Source organism: Vicugna pacos, chromosome 14 (assembly GCF_048564905.1).
Source record: "Vicugna pacos chromosome 14, VicPac4, whole genome shotgun sequence".
Classification (NCBI taxonomy): domain Eukaryota; kingdom Metazoa; phylum Chordata; class Mammalia; order Artiodactyla; family Camelidae; genus Vicugna; species Vicugna pacos.
The window spans coordinates 48,708,369-48,728,186 of record NC_133000.1 but is presented as its reverse complement, the minus strand read 5'-3'; the positions used below and the strand labels follow the sequence as shown (position 1 = coordinate 48,728,186).

Here is a 19,818-nt window from a genome sequence, read left to right as displayed (position 1 = left end):
GCCAGCTGTCTTCCAGCCACAGTGTTCCTTTCTTGCTGTGCTATGTGCTACCACCTACTAGCACCCAACAAATACATGTGTACTGAATAAATAAATGAGTGTTCTCTCTCCATTCAAATATGAGATAACATCTATAAAAATTAAAATCCCATACAAATTTTTTTAAATGAATTGCTTACATGCATGTCTTATGAAACCAAAAATTCTTTGCTCGTGTCTCCCTGCCTTATGCACCCCCACCAGACAATCTATTCATGTCGTGTCATAGGCTTTTTGTGACTGCAAAAAAAGATCAGTTATAATATGAATTTTTAATTAAAAGCAGATTAGGTTTCACCCTAAAATAAAGTGTTGGCTATACTTTGTACATATGTTCCAAATAACATCCCAGTCCTATCTAACATAGAAGCCCCAATAGGCTGGATTCAAGGAACCATAATGCTAAAAATACAAACTAAAAACACTAGCTATACAGAAAGAAAAGAAAAGAATAGCAGTTCATAACTACCCACCCTGTAAGCAATTGCCTTATAAAATACTGTTGAGAGTCTTCTCCGAACTTCTCAGAGAACTGAACGGAAAAACTGCAGAATAAAGCTCTTTGACCCTTTGTTAGAACATATATATTCCCCTAATGTTTGCTAATCTATTCCAAATGCTAAAGAAAATATTCAGTCTAAACAGTTGTACGGATAAATGGAGATTTGTATAATTACAGATTAGCATCAGCACATGCAGTGTTTATGCAGGATAAGCAAAATGACAGGTAACCGAGAAAATTTTATCTCAGGGTGAGTAAGCAGACCAAAGACAATTTTGAAAACAATGATGAGTGCTATAAGATGTTTCAATATATTATAAAGCTATAATATTTAAAATAGTCAACTTCGCTTAAAATATAATTATACATTTTTATATTTATATACAAGTAAACAGAACTTCGGTTATATCATAGATAAAATGTTCAAAATAGTATAAAGATTTAAATTTAAAAATTAAACCATTAAAAAAAGAAGCAGAAAGAATAGAAGTGCTGGAAATACTGACAGAAAATCATTTGAACCCTGTATGTCCAACAATTAAATGACAAATTTGGAAAAACATTTGCAACAAATTCAGTAAAGAGTTAATATCTTTGAAGCATGTGCATATTTAACTGCACAACAATGTGAATGCACTTAATGCCACAGAACTGTGCATTTAAGAATGGTTAAAATGGTAAATTTTGTTATATATATATTTATCACAATAAAAAAATATTTTCACATTTTATTGTGCTTTGCTTTATTACACTTCTCAGATACAGCATTTTTTTTTTTTTTACAAATTGAAGATTCGTGGCAACCTCATGTAGAGTAAGTCTGTTGGTGCCATTTCTCCAACAGCATTTGTTCATTTTGTGTCTCTGTATCACATTTCAGTAATTCTCGCAATATTTCAAACTTTTTTGTTATTATTATGTTTGCATAGTGATCTATGATCATTAATCTTTGATGTCACTATTGTAATTGTTTGGGGGCACCACTGTACCTATATAAGACAGTAAACTTAATAAATGTGTGTGTTCTGACTGCTCCATCAACCAGCTGTTCCCCCTCTCTCTGCCTCTCCTCAGGCCTCCCTGTTCCCTGAGACAGAGCAATATTGAAATCATGCAAATTAATAACCCTACAGTGGCCTCTAAGTGTTTAAGTGAAAGGAAGAGTCACACATGTCTCAGTTTAAATCAAAAGCTAGAAATGATTAAGCTCGGTGAGGAAGTCATGTCAAAAGCCGAGACAGGACAAAAACTCAGCCTCCTGCACCAGTCAGCCAAGTTGTGAATGCAAAGGAAAAGTTCTTGAAGGAAATTAAAAGTGCTACTCCAGTGAACACATGAATGAGAAGAACATGAAACAGCCTATTGCTATTTTTAAGAAAATTGTAGTGGTCTGGATAGATCACCCCAGCCACAACATTCCCTTAAGACAAAGCCTAATCCAGAGCAAGGCCTTAACTCTCTTCAGTTCTATGAAGACTGAGGGAGGTGCGGAAGCTGAAGGAGAAGTCTGAAGCTAGCAGAGATTGGTGCATGAGGTTTAAGGAAAGAAGTCATCTCCATAAAATCAAATTGCAAGATGAGACCACAAGTGCTGATGTAGAAGCTGCAGCAAGTTATCCAGAAGATCTAGCTCAGATCATTAATGAAGATGACTAACCTAAGATAGACTAATAGCCTTACATTTGAAAAAGATGCCACCTAGGACTTTCAAGGCTAGAGAGGAGAAGTCAATGCCTGGTTTCAAAGCTTTAAATGACAGGCTGATTCTCTTGTTAGGGGCTAATGCAGCTGGTGACTTGAAATTGAATCCAATGCTCATCCAGCATGTAGAAAATCCTAGGGCCCTTAGGTTTATGATATATCTAGTCTGCCTGTGCTCTATAAACAGAGCAACAAAACCAGGATGACAGCATATCTGTTTATAACATGGTTTACTGAATATTTTAAGCCCACAGTTGAGATCAACTACTCAAAAGAAAAGATTCCTTTCAACATATGACTGCTCACTGACAATGCACCTGGTCACCCAAGAGCTCTGATGGAAATGTACAGCGAGATTAATGTTGTTTTCATACCTGTTAACACAACATCCACTCTGTGGGCCACGAATCAAGGACTAACTTTGATTTTCAAGTCTTATTATTCAAGAAATACATCTCATAAGGCTATTGCTGCCATAGACAGTGATTTCTCTGAGATATTTGAGCAAAATAAATAGAAAATCTCCTGGAAAGCATTCACCATTCTAGATGCCCTTAAGAACATTCACGATCATTAACAGGTCAAAATATCAACATTAACAGGAGTCTGGGAGAAGTTGATTCCAACCCTTATGGATGACTTTGAGGGGTTCACTTCAGTGGAGGAAGTAACTGCAGATATGGTGGACGAGCAGGAGAAGTAGAATTAGAAGTGAAGCCTGAAGACGTGACTGAAATGCTGCCGTCTCATGACACAACTTCCACAGATGAGGAGTTGCTTGTTATGGATGAGCAAAGAAAGTGGTTTCACAAGATGGAGTCTACTCCTGGTGAAGACTGTTGAAATGACAGCAGAGGATTTAGAAAATTACATACACTTAGTTCATAAACCAGCAGCAGAGTTTGAGGGGATTGACTCCAACTTTGAAAGAAGTTTGACTGTGGGCAAAATGCTATCAAACAGCATTGTATGTGACAGAGAAACTGCTCATGAAAGAGTCAATTGACATGGCAAACTTCATTGTTGTCTTATTTTAAGAAGTTCCACATCTACCCCATCCTTCGGCAGTTACCACCCTGATCAGTCAGCAGCCATCAGCATAGAAGCAAGACCCTCCACCAGCAAAAAGATTACAACTTGCTGAAGGCTCAGATGATGGTTAGTATTTTTTAGCAATAAAATATTTTTTAATTAAGGTATGTACAAGGGGTTTTTCAGACATAATGCTATTGCACACTTAATAGACTACAGTAAAGTATAAACATAACTTTTACATGCACTGGGAAACCTGAAAATACATATGATTTGCTTCCTTGTGATACTCACTTTACTGTGAATAAATAAAGCAATAATGGTCTGGAACCAAACCCACGCTATCTTCGATGTATGACTATATATAAATTCACTGGGAAAAATATTTTAAGAACCTAATAGATTTGTGGCAAAGAGATGACTAGTTACCTCAAAAAAAAAAAAGCCAAAATGACACTTGTCACATGTTTGGGGAAGTAATCAACCTCATGAGTAATCAAACAATGCCAAAAGCAATATGGTACTACTTTAATTCATCCAAAAATGTACTTCCTACAAAGGTCTTTTTTTTTAGGAAACTATACACAACTATAGGGTACAGGGCTATGAAACTGGCACTTTCCCATATCAGGTCCCTTCCTGACAGGACCACAACCTGTCAAATTCTTTTAGAAGCAATTTGACAGCATGTACTTTGGTGGGTGTGGTGGATTGGTACTCAGCAGACACTCCTGCCTCCTTCTTCATTAAAATAGCTTCCTAACCTGCTAAACTGCCACAGCCTGTAAACTGAAAATTCATTTTCCAGAGTCCCTTGTAGCTGTGATTCTAGTATGATTAGAGTTGGTACAAGTCAATGCCCTTGGTGAGATCTGGAAAGCAGACGTGAGGCAACAGCCATTCTTCACTGCTGTGGCATTTCTTCTGGCAAGCACAGATGTGGATGCATTTGGGTGTACCATGACAGCGTGAGGAGAACTGCCAGCTTCCTTCACTTCCTTTTAGAGGTGTCAAATATGGGCAACCATTTGCTGGCATGGGCTTCAGCTGGCATAGTGTGCTTTTGCATATGGCAGCTATGGTGGCCACGTTTCAATTCAGCAGGTGGCTTTCTGGCCATTCCCAGAAGAGGCATCAGCCCCCTTGTTGGCCCAGTTTTAAGTATGGCATTGAGAATAGAGGGGTGGGTATAGCTCAGTGGTAGAGTGCATGCTTAGCATGCACAAGGTCCTGGGTTCGATACCTAGTACCTCCTTTTAAAAAAATGAATATTTGGAGAATTATTCCTGGAAGCTCAATCTAGACTCTCCCCCTCCCTGTGATAAATAAATACCCTGTGATAAATCTTTATGTACTATTTTCTATGGCTCTGTTCTTTGACTGAACCCTGGTTGATACACACATCAAAAGTCTCTAAAATGTTCATATTACTGTCCCAGTCATTCCACTTCTGGAACTCATCTATTAACAGAATATTTAAGAAGTATAAGATTTATAAGCAAAAATATGTATAATTATATAATAAAAATTTGAAACTAAATAATCAACAATGGGAACTAATTAAGTAAATTATGAGACATTCATTCAGTATAGGAGGAAAATGCTGCTACTGCTACTGATAATAATATGAGCCCTGCTCTCCTGTCTCTAAAACTTTGCTCATACTCTGTGCTTTTCAGAAATCACTGCCTCTGGACACCCCACTCCATCACCCTTATGGTTTCCTCTCCTTTTGACTAATTACTGTCCTCCTTATTCATCTTTCAAATATTTATTGACTGCCTACCATGTGCCAGACAACCGTCTAGACACTGCATGTACAGCATCAAAAACAAAAACAAAAATCCATGAAGCTTAAGTTCTAGATAAAGAAACAGCCAACAAAAAAATTTTAAGGTAATATATATGGCATACCATATATACCATATGCCATATATATTTCTCCTTTAGGGAACCTCCTATGACTCCTCAAAACTGGGTTTGGTATCCATTCATCCCTTGGCACTCTCAGCTCATGCTGCAGGTAACATACATCACACTATATTGAAATCGCCTTTTTACTGGAAAGACACTTTTTGACAATAAGCTCTTTGAAGGCAGGGCCTTATCTCTTTTGTTTAGTAATCTACCTCAGTATATAGTCAACATTCAATAGACGTGCTAATTTCAAGAGTAGATGAATTATGTTTTGAAGATTTTTTTAATAAATTGAGAAAATTGCTAAAATGATAATGACAGAGGAGTAAACTTCAAAATGTTATACACTGCAGAAGGATAATAATTGTTGAAGCTAGGTGATGGGTTCATGGGAGTTTAGCCTTCTTTTTACTTTTGTGTATATCTGAAACCTTCAATCATAAAAAGTTTAGAAAACCGTTGTGCAAAACTTAACAACAATTATGTCAAGAACACTTTACACAGAAAAAAAAACACAGGAAAGAAATACCTTAAAATTTTGAGGTTGTTATTACAGATTGAGTATTTTTGCTGTGGTTGGTGGAATTCTAAGATGACCCATGATTGTATATAGTCTTCTCCCTTTGAGTGTTAGCTGGACCTGTGACTATGATAGGATACCTTACATTAAGTTACACTATATGGCAAAGGTGAAGAGATTTTTGCAGTTATAATAATCAAAGCCCCCCACCAGTTGACTTTGAGTTCATCCAAAGGGAGATGATCCTGGGTGGGCCTGGCCTAATCATGTGAGTTCTCTGAAAGAGGGCCCAGATCTTCCCTGAAAGGAGAAACTCCTGTGGCTTGAAGAAGTAAGTCACTGTGAGTTCTACAGCTGCAGGAAATGAATTTTGCCAACAACCGCTTGGGCTTGGAATCGTAACATAAACCTAAGATGAAACCACAGTCCCTAGTGACATTGTGAAGGCAGCCTCTAAGAAAAGGGCCCAGCTGAGCTGTGCCCAGACTCTTGACCCACACACATCGTGAGATAATAAATGTATGTTGTTTTAAGCTACTAAACCTGTGGCAGTTTGCCATGCATCAATAGAAAGTGAATACATTCTATTCCTGAGTTTTCCAGATTTACTATAATAAATATGCTTACATTATAACAGAAGAAACAACTTTTATAACAAAATAAAACTAGTGTAGATAAGTCAGCCAAGTCATATTTTACAGAGAAGTGAACCAATGTTATTTATCTTAATGTTGTTAGCAAAGAGCTACATTAAACAGGAGGAAAACTTCTCTTTGTACTTTAATGTTTGGAATCAAATCCAGTTACCCAGCTCAAGGACAAAAGCTTCACTCTACATAATCAAACTGAGAGGTTCTGAAAACGAGTGTGCTGAAAGATAGATCTTTGCATAAATCATTCTTCTCTTACTAAACTAAGCTTCCATTAAACCATCCTGAACAAACAGATTTTAATTTCAGTTTAGACAGCAACACACAGCAGGCTACCCTACTGATTAATGATGATAAAACAGAGGAAAAGGAAGCCATTCATGAAACAATGTAACAATCAATCAAGCTATGGCTGATAGTATCCAAATACTGTAAAGTACTCGATTCTCTAGCACCACTCCATGGATACCAGCTGAGCTGCTAAACACTTTTAAATTAATGCCAAATTTATCAATGTGAAGGTTTACAGTATCAGGTAGGACGAGAACTCAAAGATATAGTATGGTATTGACTGATCACCCACAATGAGCTGGATTCTCTATGTGCATGCTTAGCTTAAATCCTGATACAGCAACACAAAAACTTTTTCTTCAATGCCCATCTGCCACATAGACAAGATCAGATAGGGAATAATCACTCTTGCATCTATCAAGTCCTTGCTGGTGACTTTGTGATTCCTTCTACTATGTAAAATTGGGTTTTTTATTAATTAATTTTTGCATTTGGTATTATGTATTATTTCATTAATCCCTCGTATGTTTACCTTGGTCACCGCACATCAGAACTCAATCCCTCCATTCTAATCCCAGCTGACTCTGTGAGAAATAAAGCAATCCCTCCACTACCACTCTAGCCCCGATTTATTTTTCCCATGGCACTGTCTGACATATCATATATTTTACTTATTAATTTGTCTTCTTCCTTCAGGATTTTTGCTCCACTAAGGAAGAAATTTTTTTGTTGTTGTTCACTAATAAATTACCACTGCATAGTGTCTGACACAGAATAGGCAATCAATAAAAGTTGTTTAATGAATTAATCAATGAATAGTATTATTTGAAAATCATTAGGAAGAATTCCAGGGGCTTCCACTGGACTCTTCTTATCATAATAACTTGTATTCCACATGTCAGGGGTCAACAAAGAGATTTTCTACTTAGCCTCCTATGTTAGTTGTAGTTGGAATTTCCACATAAGAGACAAGGGAAGGTTACAAAATTGTTGTAAGGCTAAATCTCTGAATGTGTCTTTCAACTGTCCCAGCCCTGTGGCTGAGAGAGCTTACTCTTTAAGCACTATTTTAGAGAGTGACTGGTTTCCAGTGGTGCCTTGAGCTGAGAGTTAAAAACTTTGAGTTTGTCATTTTCTGCCACTAAGCTATCCATTACTACACCCCACAGTCCTTGAATTCCTCACACTGTTCAACTGCCTTCTTGTAGCAATCACTTTGTCTCACAAACCCCAGTTCAATGGAACTGTCAGTCAAGGGGACAACAGGTGACAATGTGAATAGTTGTTTTTTTCCATGAATTTCAATGGCTGCTCAGGTCCAGTTTCTTAAATCAACTTGATTTACCTTTACCTCCCTCCAGAATAGCTAATAAATTCCAGTTCCCTCCCTATTTTCCTGAGCATCTGTTGCCCTCAATCCCTTGTAGTACAACTCTTGGTAACAGTCAGGGATTTTGGATGCAAATAAAAGAAACCAACTCTGGCTAATTAAAGCAGAAATTGAAATTATTCCAAAGATGCTGGATAATTTTTATCTTTTCTGAACGGGCTGGAGATAGAAACTTAGGAATTTTATAGCCAGAAACAATTTTCAAAAGCAAACCACAGGACTCGTCAAATAAAGACATCCTCTAACTCCCACTGGGCACAGACATCGCAACACAGTTAGGCAGCCTCAGTGGCCAGACACTGGAAGCTGCTGTGGGAGCCACTGTCACTGTGTTCTTTGGGAACTAGACTTGGTTGTGGTTGCTGCTCCCAATCCCATACATTGTTGAAATATATTCCAAGTGGTCCCTGCTTCTCGGTGTCACTAGTGACTGATTCACAGTCTGGAGAGCAGGTGGATCTGGTTGGCAGAGCCTAGACCCATGCCCTAACTGCAAGGAGATGGGCAGGGCATCATAAGGGAGAACATTTCCCAAACATAGAAAGTGGGTTCTGATTCTGGGATGGACCCCCCAAAACTGGGTAAGTATCCACTACATAGGCTTTATGAGAAATGGCAAGGGCTGTGGCTACAGACAGACCCAGGTTTAAATTTGTGCACTTTCTTCACTTTCTGTTTGACTCTGGGCAAGTTAACCTCTCTGAACTTTGTTTTCTTCTCATAAGCAAAATGAATATGAAATCTTTCTTGCTGGAATTAAAAGTAAGGTGTATGGCCAGATGTTTAAAAATTGAAAGCTATTACTTGAAAAATTAATCAAAATATACACTATCTTGAAAGGGCTAATGTTACCAAAATATTTTATTTTTATTGAATTTTTCATATATTTTTGCTTTTTCTCCTCAATTAGAAGATTACTTTAGATTAGTGACCATATAGGAATAATGTGGCCATTATTCCCACAGCATTAACACACATACACACAGTTAATAAATGAACTAATATCCCAGACCTCATAAATCGAAGTAGCAATGTTTCATTCCATGGCAGTAAGTCAAAGAGTATGTAAGTACAGGGTATATCACACTCCAGCTTTGACATGGGTTCCTGGACAGCCTTCACTGATGGCTACAAAGTGACAGGTGTGTTATTCCATATTACATAGGGCTTTAAAAGACCACTGAGCATGCATGATAACAAATGGGTCATCAATATTACAAGCAACTCAAATAAAAGCTTCAACTATCTGAACCAAGTCAATTCAAGAAGAAACATACAGCCATATCTGGAAATAACAGGGTAGTACAAAGGTAATAATATATTTCTTGTAGCAGTCCAAAAAATGACTCATGCCAATAAAACTGGCTTGAATTAATTTTAAAAATGAAAAAAAAATTAAATAGGTATAGTTTTTCATTTACAGTACTGAAGAATATTCCTGCTGGAATACTTTCCTAAAGTATAAATCTGATCATTTCACAGTCCTCCTCAGACTCCCTACTGATCCTTGAAATAGGCCCCACACCTCTTGAAATTAGACTATACATGAAGAAAAAAGTAAATAAAACCTGACTGAAATTTTTAAAACAATCCTCCTCCACTTACCCAGTGCTAGAGAATAGAGTTTTTCCTACTGTCTCTGTGAAATATTAATGATTCTATAATGATTCAATTAAGGGGGGGAAACACCGCCTCCTATTTCCGCTTCCACAGTATGGCCTTGGCAAGTCATTTGGCCTCTTTAGTTCAGTTTCCACACCTGCAAAATGAAAAAATTGAAAAACATTCTTTCCAGCCCTAAAAGATTGTCAAATCTCCTTGGCAAAGTCCAGTTGCCCATGGGCTCTATTTCCATTTGCCTTGATTGATCAAGGGAATCAGCCAAAGGAGATAAAACAAAATTGTAAAGTTGCCAAGTCTGAGTCACAGAAACAAAAAAAAAAAAAAAAGAAAAGAAAAAAAATCTAGTTACTCAGCATTTCCATAATGCTTTATTATATTTTCAAACAATGTTTAGCCATTAACACAAATTATAGTGACAGACCATAAAAGAAGACTTAGAGGTGAAAGAAACTGGCACTGACAAAATTGGTTCAACAAGTCAAAAGCACAAAAAAATGACATTTTAACTGGGTGAATGATCCCATGAGTGACTAGGTGAGCCACACGTATTTTTGGCATGGGGTACACATGGGAAAGGAACACCACAGTCCAGGTGAAGCCCTACTTCATGGGTCCTCATCCCCTCTTCGTGTCGCTCAACCCGGCTCACCTGGAGATGGGATGATGACTCTCCCCTCTGACACCAGGGACCACTATTCTGACGCTCCCATACATCTCTCCTTGTTACAATTAGATAATTCATCCAAACGTCCTTGAACATTTGCTGCACATACAATGTTTCACACAACTCTCCAAATAAAGACATAATTGAAGCCCTTTTCCCTTATATTCACTGCCTCTCTGGCCTCTGCTCTCTCCCTTGTTCTGCTGCAATTACACTGGACTCTCTTCCCCTTCACACATGGTAGATGCCTCCAAGCGTCCTCCTCTCCCGCTCTCCCTCTCTCCTCATGTGTCTGTCCAGCTCTTCGTCTGTCTCTACCTGCTCCCCTAGCCCTACATTCCACCCCCAATGCCCCTGAACCTGGAGCTTTATCTTGGAATGTGTACTTTATCTCATGCTTCATCCTGGTGATCTCAACACCAACAGAGGTGACAACATTGAACAGTGACTAAACCTTCATTTTTGGTAAGGAAGTAACTTGTAGAATTTTGGGGAAAAAAAAAAAAACCTTTACTCTTTAATAGTAATAACTCATTGGGAATAACATCTCTGAAAATTAATAATTAAGTTTTTCAGTGAAAATATAATGGAATTTTACCTTATTCAACAAAGATACTGAGTGACTAACATTCTAGGGATAAAAAGACAAAAAAAGATGTATTCTTGAGCTGAAAAAGTATACAGCCTACTAAGAGAGGTAGACATGCAAATAACTAAATCATAATGGCATAATTGCTACATGGTGTAGGTGGAAGAAAACGCAAAGTGCTATCATGGTTTTCACTGGAATATATTAAAATAATATGTTTATGTCTCTGCTTCTCCCTTTAGATTACAGACTACTGAGCAACCAAACTATGTCCTTGACATCTTTGATATTTCTAGCATCTAGAAAACTACTGAATCTTGTATATAGGAGTCATTCAATAAATATTGACCTGAATTATTAGGTCTACATGGGGTAAGGGGAAGATTCACGGATGTACAGAGAAGGTAACCTCTGAGCTGGATTTGAAAGGTGAGTTGGAATTTCCTATGAAGATATAGGAATAGAATAGTATTCAAAAATCATGGGAGACATAAAATAATAATACTAATAATAACAGCTAACATATAATATGCTAGGAACTATGCTAAGCACTTACATGCATTGTCATTTTATTACTATGTCAACTACATCCTGTAGGTACAATTTTTACCAAGGAGGTAAGTGAGTATATAGCAGTTAAAAAACATGTCCAAGGTCACCCAGTGGTGAGGCTGGGATTTGAATCTCAGGGACACACATGAGTCTCTGACTCCAAAGCCTGAGAGCCAGGGAACACTACATGCTCGTCCAGAATTGAGCCAGTTCCTGTGTCCCAAGCAACCCAGCACCCGTGGTCACCAGATGTCTCACCACCTCCTGAAAGTGGGTGCCAATCCAGCCCTTCTGCTCTTGTGACTACCATTTTCACAATACAATTTATCTATGCCCCACCTGCCTTCTACTTCTCTGTTCTCTGTGTCTTCTCTTCATGCTCTTCAGAAGAGCATCTCATTGTGTTAGAAAATCATCTATAGTCAGCTGGTTTGGGCTGTCCAGCATCCAACTCCTGGGAGCAATCCAAGCTCCTTTGGGGAGAATCTCCTAGCATGTGCAGCTGTAGGGATGGGACCCACTTCCCACACAGTCACCAACGAGCCAATGTACTCACTCCCTACCCAGCCCAGTCATGGAGCAAGCATGTCACATGGCCTAGGCCAGCTGGACAAGCGTAGGCACAGATGCAGACAACCCCCCTCAAATGAGGAGCAGCAGCAGAAGCGGATTAAACATGCTGCTCTTCCTGTACAACATGCTATGCTCCTAACAGCAGAGCTCTTCAGAGCACCTTGGCTTCTGCCTCTTTTCTAAACCAAGTCCTTCAGGCCCCTGTCGCTATGTGAACCATAGACATCTTTCCAGTGAGTATCCTGCTGAGGTTAAATTAGGCAGAATCATTTTCTGTTACTTGCAAACAGGAATTCAAACAGGACTCAGGCACCATGTAGTTTTGGCTCTCACATCTGAGCTGCCCTTGGCTATGGCCTTTACATCTGCTGCCTTTGGCTACAGCCCCAATCATAGTCCAATCCCCCAAGGCCAGGGTGGCAGGGCCAGAGAACTGAAAATGTGGCAGCTTCTGTCAAAGGAGCCACCTGTGGCCTCTGTGTTCAGGAGGGAGCTGGGAGCTGTCACTTGGACTCTCACGGACCCTAAATCAATACTCTGGGAGAGACCACATCAGGTTTATATGCTGAGAGAACTGAGTCAGTAACCAATACAAGACTGAAGATACATGAGAGAGAAGAGAAAAGATGGAGCAAGGGATCTGAGGAGTGTAAGTGAGATGGAGGGATTGGTCTTGGAAAACCAGAGGAATCTCCTTGCCTCCCTCCCCAAACCTGCTCCTGAGACTGCAGAGGTAGGTGCATTTGTTCAGTGGAAGGAACTTGAAGGAGTTACCACAAATAGAGTCTATTTCCTCTATAAGTTAACAGCCAAGGTAATCTACTGACAGTGAGTGTAGGGAGTTGGGGGGAAGATTTGAAGCGAAGGATGAAGACTTGAAAAAGCCACAGCAAGAAAGGGAAGGGTGGCCTCCTGAGAACTGGCAAAAGGACCACTGGACTGCACTGAGGCAACTGTTTCTATATGCATTTACTAACAGCAATTACCAACTGCACAGATGTGTTTTGAACAAGGACCCGGACAAAGGAAAACACAAGCCTTCTCTAAAACACTTTTAGTGCAAAACTAGGGACTTGGCAAAAAGCTAGCAAATTTCACAAAACAGAAGACCTTTAACCAAGCTTCTCAGTTTTGCAATTCTGCAGCTTTGGGACTTTTCGGAGTGACCTCTTTTGTCGGCCCAGAAGGCAAAAATTATTGAACTAAAAAAAGAAAGTTTGAAACAGGAGACATTTTTTTCTCTTAAGGAATCTGGATTCTGTCTGATTCAGTTCTTGCTGAGATTAAGAAATTGGTCCACTCTATGTGCAAAAAGTAGAAAAGAAAATTTAGACAAAAGACTTTTAGGGTCCTTACAGAAATACTAAGTAGCGATATTAATACTGACAAATTTATTCAAAGTGATCTTTATTATGGTTGGTGAAAATTTAACTACCCAGACGATCTTTGTTGAAATTCAAATAGACAATGAAAAGCTAATCTTTAGTCTCTTCAAGAATAATACAGCTTGGGTGTGGTTATGTTTGATGATTCAGCACACTGAATTAAATCTTAAAATGCCCTGCCTGCTGGTTTCTAGTAAGCAACTGAACTGATACATAAAACATCGTAGGCTTCAGGTTAGATTGCTAATAAAGTAAAGATGTGCTTCCGACATGTCATAAGAAAATGAACAATTGCTCTGCATCGGTTGGCATGTCTTATAAGAAGACAGCTCCTGGATAAAATTCAACATGCAATTTTAGCTTTTGTCGCATTTTGAATAAAAATAGTTGGCTGAAAAACTACCTATTTAAAATATTGAAAGCTGGTGATTACAAATAAGCATCCTGGCTGAAATTAGCAGGGCAGTAGAAATCACTCAGAGCGCGAAGAGCTTGGATAGGATTCCAGAAGTAGTTTTCCCTTAAATTGAGTGGTGCAGACAAAAGCAGTTTGTTCTTCAAAGAATGACTATTCTTAAACTGTCGCATTCGCTGACGGGGACTGCACAGGTGTGGGCCAATTTACGTAACACTTGAGAGGTCTGGGGTTTGCTAACTACATCAAAGATAAGGCAAAACAGAGATTGAAATTCCTCGTTATTCTTTTGTTCTTTTCAAACAGGAAAGCATCGCATTCTTAAAGGACAACTCCCAGCACACAGGTTTTTGTGTGAGACATGGTAAAGAAACAAAAAGACAAACTCTCTTCTTGAAACATAATGTGATTCAAAACAGCCACTAGGGGACAGTCAAAACATCGGGTAATTTCACAAGGCGAGTCCTTGGATCGGAACCTTAAAATAAAAAATGTTTTGCAGGATTTTAAAAGCATTTGATTGTTTACCCAGGGTGGAGGAGAGAACAAAATATATTCTTGGTCATACTAACATAACATTAATGGAAAACAGTCGTAAAAATCACACAAGCCTGCAAAGATTTTTACTGGCACACATTTCCATGGTAGTGCGATGACAGCGCAGTGTCTGCCCCGCGCCTCAGGGACAACAGTTGTAGGACAGTGAATCAGCACAAAAGAGGTAATGAGGTCAGTCCCCCAATGCCCTCTGATTTAAAGCTGCCTCCCGAACAGCGAAGGATCAAGGATAACCATCAAAACACAGATCAGCAGCATCGGTCTTAATGGAACATTCACAGGCAGGTGTATTGGTACATCATTTGCTGTCTCTGTGTGTGTTTTTAATGTAAGCGATGTGTTTTTAGATTCTGAAGTCAGAATTATTACTTAAAAAAAAAATCCCATAGCTCCATTTAACCCACGCTATTTGTGGGAGGTGAGGAAGAAGTGACTCATGAAATTGCCAAAATGCTTGTGAAAAGTGCAGATGAAATGGTGACAGACACTGAAGCATTCAGCTCTTATTCTTTAAAAATCTTTCTAAAAAGAGAATTGGGCTAGGAGTAGGGAGGGCATGAAAAGGAATTAATTCTAAGCATTATGTAGAATCCTAGACCTTTCAGCTAAAAGTATTTTAAAGTCCTCAGCATGTAATATTTTCCATTATTTCTAGCCTATAATTTTTCTCCTTAGCCACTTTAAAGCAAAAAAACAAACAAAAAAAAACCCCAAAAAACCCTGTATACTGTGATATCACATACTAGAAGCTTTTCCCAAATTAGCTACAGTTCAATTGACCATGGAAACATGGCTATATATATAGTCTGCAAATGTTAAAAGTAACTAGAGGATCTTTAGGGATACTAAGCTTGAATGTAATGAATAAGGACAGAGCACACTTGGTTTCCTAAAGCAGAGCTCAGCCAGCGGGCGCCAAGACTTCCCTGACCCTGGCTCCTTGGAGGAAACAGTTTTAGGCACTTGGAGCTGAGACAAAGGGAAATAATCACATCCTTAATTCTTCAAAGTGAAATGACTAATTCTAACTTGTTGACAGTAAAAAGCAAGAAGTGTGATACTTAGGTCCAAGACAGTTTCTCCAACCATCTGTCTTAAATGTAGCTGCAATTCATATATTGAGCATAGTTACTGATATTTTTGTCAGTAAATACGTATTTTTCATGTGAATGCATAGAAAAGCAGATCACTTGGTCTAATGTAAGCCATCTTACAATGGGTCTTCTGACTGTACTTTAGTCTAGTCTCCTCTCTAATAATCTATGTCACCTTGGGTTTGCTTTGTCTTTTCCTTCTACAAAGCAGATTTGCGTGGGAACAGTAGAATCAGGCATGCCTTAAATATTTGGCCACTTGGAATCACTAGAGTCATTCTACTTACTGTAAAGACACAGGGAAATCTTAGATAGTGATTCCTAAGATTCCTGAAGAGGTCTTCATAAACTACGTGCGTTCTGAGCACCAAACGGGTTTCATATACCTGGTTCTACCTCAGGCGAAAAACCTAGCCTACACTTATAATTTCAGGACAGGTTGTAAAATAAATTACTCATGTGTAAAGGTAAAGGTTCAGATCCTAACATGCCTACAAATTTGAGATTTTGGGCGCCTGGTTAAAATACACAGTGGAATCAATTCTAGAAATTCCTCTCTGAAGCTTCTCTAGTCTCACCAGGAGAGATGCGCACCCCTGTGGTTTCTTACTTGCATCTATCAGATGGCCCTGCCCATCTTCTATTATAGCTACTGTACAGTCCTAAAAAGCAAGGTAGTGTCTCATGCACCACTCAGTTGCCCTGGACTGTCTTGCACACTGGTAATTCAATGAAGGTTGCTTGGATGAATGAGATTGCAAAGATAGATGGTAAGCAATGGATAGGACTCACCCAACACATTTTCCTGGGTGCTTTGCCTCTAGTGCAGTTTAATCCTTCACTCCAGAGGCAAGACCCAGAGCTTTCACGGATGGCACCCCACCTTGTTCAGGTGCCGGTGCTGCCTCAGGCCATGTCTTCTAAATGCACAAGCTATTCAACCTCTTCTTCAATGACAGTCAAGGTTCTTGAACTGCTGGACGATATTAACTGATACTCCTCAGTAGGATGTATGGACTGGGCCACGTCTGGCACAGCATCTCTCACACTGGAGGTGCTCTCTACAAGAGGAAAGAAGGGCAATGGAAAGATATTAAGCTCTAGTTTCTTGAATACAGACAGAATTTTCAAAACCAAATCTGCCAGACTCTCGGTACAGGTCACTTGTTGTTCTACTTGGAATTCTTCCTGTCTCTTCCATCTTCACACTCAATAATGCCATTTGAATAGGCCATATTGCTCCCATCACGATAGTTCTATGAAGTTGGATGTTTTAGGAAAAAGTTGGGTTCTCTGATGTCTTATCTAGTTTGTACCTATGTTTCTACTTTTTCTCTCCAGGCTCTGTTCTTTTTCCCAAACCTCCTCCAAGTAATGGTGTTTGTGAAATTGCTTGCACTTTAATTATTTTCAATATGTACTCCACCCAGAAGCCCGTAGCACTCTTGTGTTAGGAGTGAATGCTGAGAGATAGAGGGATAATCTGGTATAACTAAAAGGAAATAAAAAGAATTAAGCTTGGTGCCAAAACAAACACTGAAATAAAATTCTGCCTATTTATTTTTTCACAGTTTGCAGAAAAATATCAAAATTTAATGAGAACAATTGTTTAACAAAACAGCACCAAAAATGGTCATATAAATAAGTGTGGGGGCATTTATGTACTAAGCATGATTTTCCCTTAGTACTTATTGAAAATTCCCCCCCTCTCTCTTTCTTTCTCTCTCTTTCATTTGTCCATTCATTCTTTCATGATTACACATGTAAGCAGATAAAACAAAGGAGTTTTTCCTCTTTTGAAAGTACAAAAAATGAGAGAAATGGGAAGGGGTCAAACATCTTGCAAAAATGGCAAAGTGAGACTGAACTGTCTTCAGTGTACACTGTAATACTGATCATTGTTTTGCCAGGAGAAACATGTAATATACTGGCAGAGTCACAGTTCTGGTATATCAACCATGTATATTTTAACTCTCATATAATTTCATATATTTAACTTCATTTCCATAACTCAGTACATCAAAGTGTAATGGATTCCCAACTGTAAGAATTTTGAGGACTTTGTATATACCCTTTGAGGCTGTCATATTTTTTCTTTGCTTTTATTTAGAATCATTTGATTAACAGAAACAGGAACTCACTTGTGGCATCTGTGCCAACGACTAGGTAGCTGTTCACCAAATTCTTTTTTCTTTCCTCCCAAGTACACTTTGGGGCAACATGTCATAACCAGTATTGCAATTGTTTGTAGCCTTGCGACTAGGTGCTGGTCAATGGAAGATGAACAGAATGAACAGTAATAGTATATGAAGAGTAACGTATATGACTTCCAGGACTCACACACACAATACTCTCTCTTTTTCCCCCTTGTACCCATGGAATGGAGAAGTCTAAGAATCAAGAAAAGGACCTACAGCCTACATTGCTGCTTGAAGGAAAGCTGCCCAGGAACCAGCAAGCCAAGCTAAAGCTGTAATATGAGTGACAAAAAAAAACTTTATTTTGAATTACTAATCCAAATTTTAAACTTTGAAATTTTAAAGTTCTGTCTTAAAGCAGTTGGCCTGTCCCAACTAATACAACAGTCTGAGAAAATCAATGTTAGTCTAAACATCTTCATCACTGAGAGCTGGAATGGGAAATCAAGTTGCTGGGAACTGAGGTGAACAGAGAGATGTACTGTTCTCTCCCTCTCTCTGTCCCTCATTCACGAAGCACCAGACTAACGTAAGATAGCCCTGGCAAAGTTACTGTGAATATTCAACTCAGAAACACATTTAGTAAGCAAAGTTCTGTGCCAGAAGCCAACAGGAAGGGTCTTCCTTTAGTTAATCACTAGATGTGAGTGGTAAATAGTTCTTACGTAAAGGGTAGAGACCGAGAAAATGCACAGCTTAATAAGACAATCAACTAAAGGCTTGGGTAGGGAGAAACAAACCAGGCATGAAGAAATGGGGGGGAGAGGGAGGAGGAAAACCTGAAGGAGGAGGTTCAGAATGGGAGTAGGAGCTGGGGCTCGGAGAGGTTCCTTGAGGCACTCCAGAGGATTTTCAAGGGACCTTGAGGATCTGCCCAGGGATGAGCAGAAGACAGGAGGAACAAGCACCCATCTTGGACCTGATACCTTCAGACTTCTCATCATCATTTCCCATCTTCTTCAGTTTTCCCTCACAAATCTTATTTCCTAATCACTTAATTATCATTCCATTCCCTTAGCTTTCCTTTAAAATAGATAGTCTATTTCCTGGTTTTCTATAGCCAATTTCGATTATAATCCCCTACACTAGACACAAGTTGAAAAAGACTAATCAGGACAAGTACCTCTCCATACTTTCCCAAGCCACACTCCACAGTTATATGCTAAGGTACACCCCAGGTATCTTCTCAGTCTTGGGACTGTCACACCAATCAAGCAATAGCAATTTCTGGATCTTTTTCTGCCACAGTGAAGGGCAGACCATTGTGCAGAGCCTTGAATTTCTATGCAGAATTTTTGGTAAGATATGAAAAATAATCCTGCCCTAATTTTTGTGATTCTGGAGTTGGCTGCCACTGAGCAAGGTTGAGCAATCTATTTCTCTGAAGGGAACGCCCATCTTTCTGGGAAAATTTAGGCACATTCCTTCCTAGAAAATAAGGGAGAGACTAAGTGACCTTTGGCAGACTTTTAAGACCTAATGGTCTAAAAAAAAATGACATTTCATAATGATGACATGGTATGATCGTGAAAATTTTGATTTGATATCGCCCACTGTCTTTCAATGATCCACAGTGCCTTTGCATGTACATCATTTAGCCTTAAGATACTTAGTTTCTCTTGATGGGGAAGAAGTGGGTATATGATCAGAATTAGAAATAAAAGACAAATGGTATTATTTTTTTCCACCAAAAAAAAAAAGATACTTAGTTTGGTAATAGCCTCACTTGCAAACCCAGGTAGATTACTTTGTTCAAGGCTTTTCAGAGACAATTGTAGGCTTAAAACTGTGCTTGTGTTCAAAGAATAACTAGACAGAGACTGGAATGTTATCCCTTTTCAGTCAAATGTGCTTGAATAGCCTAGATAACTCTGCCTCCTGGACCTTTATCTGTGCAATGGGAGTAAGTGGATGGAATAGGTTCCTTTCCCCTTCACTTCTTTGACTCTTCTCATCCCATCCAGTGGGTCAAGGAGGGCTCTCTTTGCTTTCATCCTTACCTTCAGTGGAGAGGGGTCTTTCTTTTAGCGCGATATTGAGAACTTTCCTGACACTCCAATCTAAAGGAAATATTCAGTTCTCCATCGCATTTTCCTGGTTTATTTTCTTCAAAGAATTCATCATT

The 19,818-nt window shown here is 38.9% G+C and overlaps 1 long non-coding RNA gene across 1 annotated transcript in view; it reads right to left on the bottom strand.

Moving 5' to 3' along the window:
* Positions 1-9,656: 9,656 nt before the first annotated feature.
* The window catches only part of LOC107034171 (uncharacterized), a 127,969-nt gene continuing 117,807 nt past the window's right edge, over positions 9,657-19,818 (bottom strand). Inside the window, exons 5-6 of the long non-coding RNA XR_012080060.1 lie at positions 16,288-16,556; positions 9,657-9,801 (exon numbers count right to left, since the gene is read on the bottom strand). This is a non-coding gene — a long non-coding RNA (uncharacterized lncRNA). The remainder of the gene's footprint in view (positions 9,802-16,287; positions 16,557-19,818) is intronic.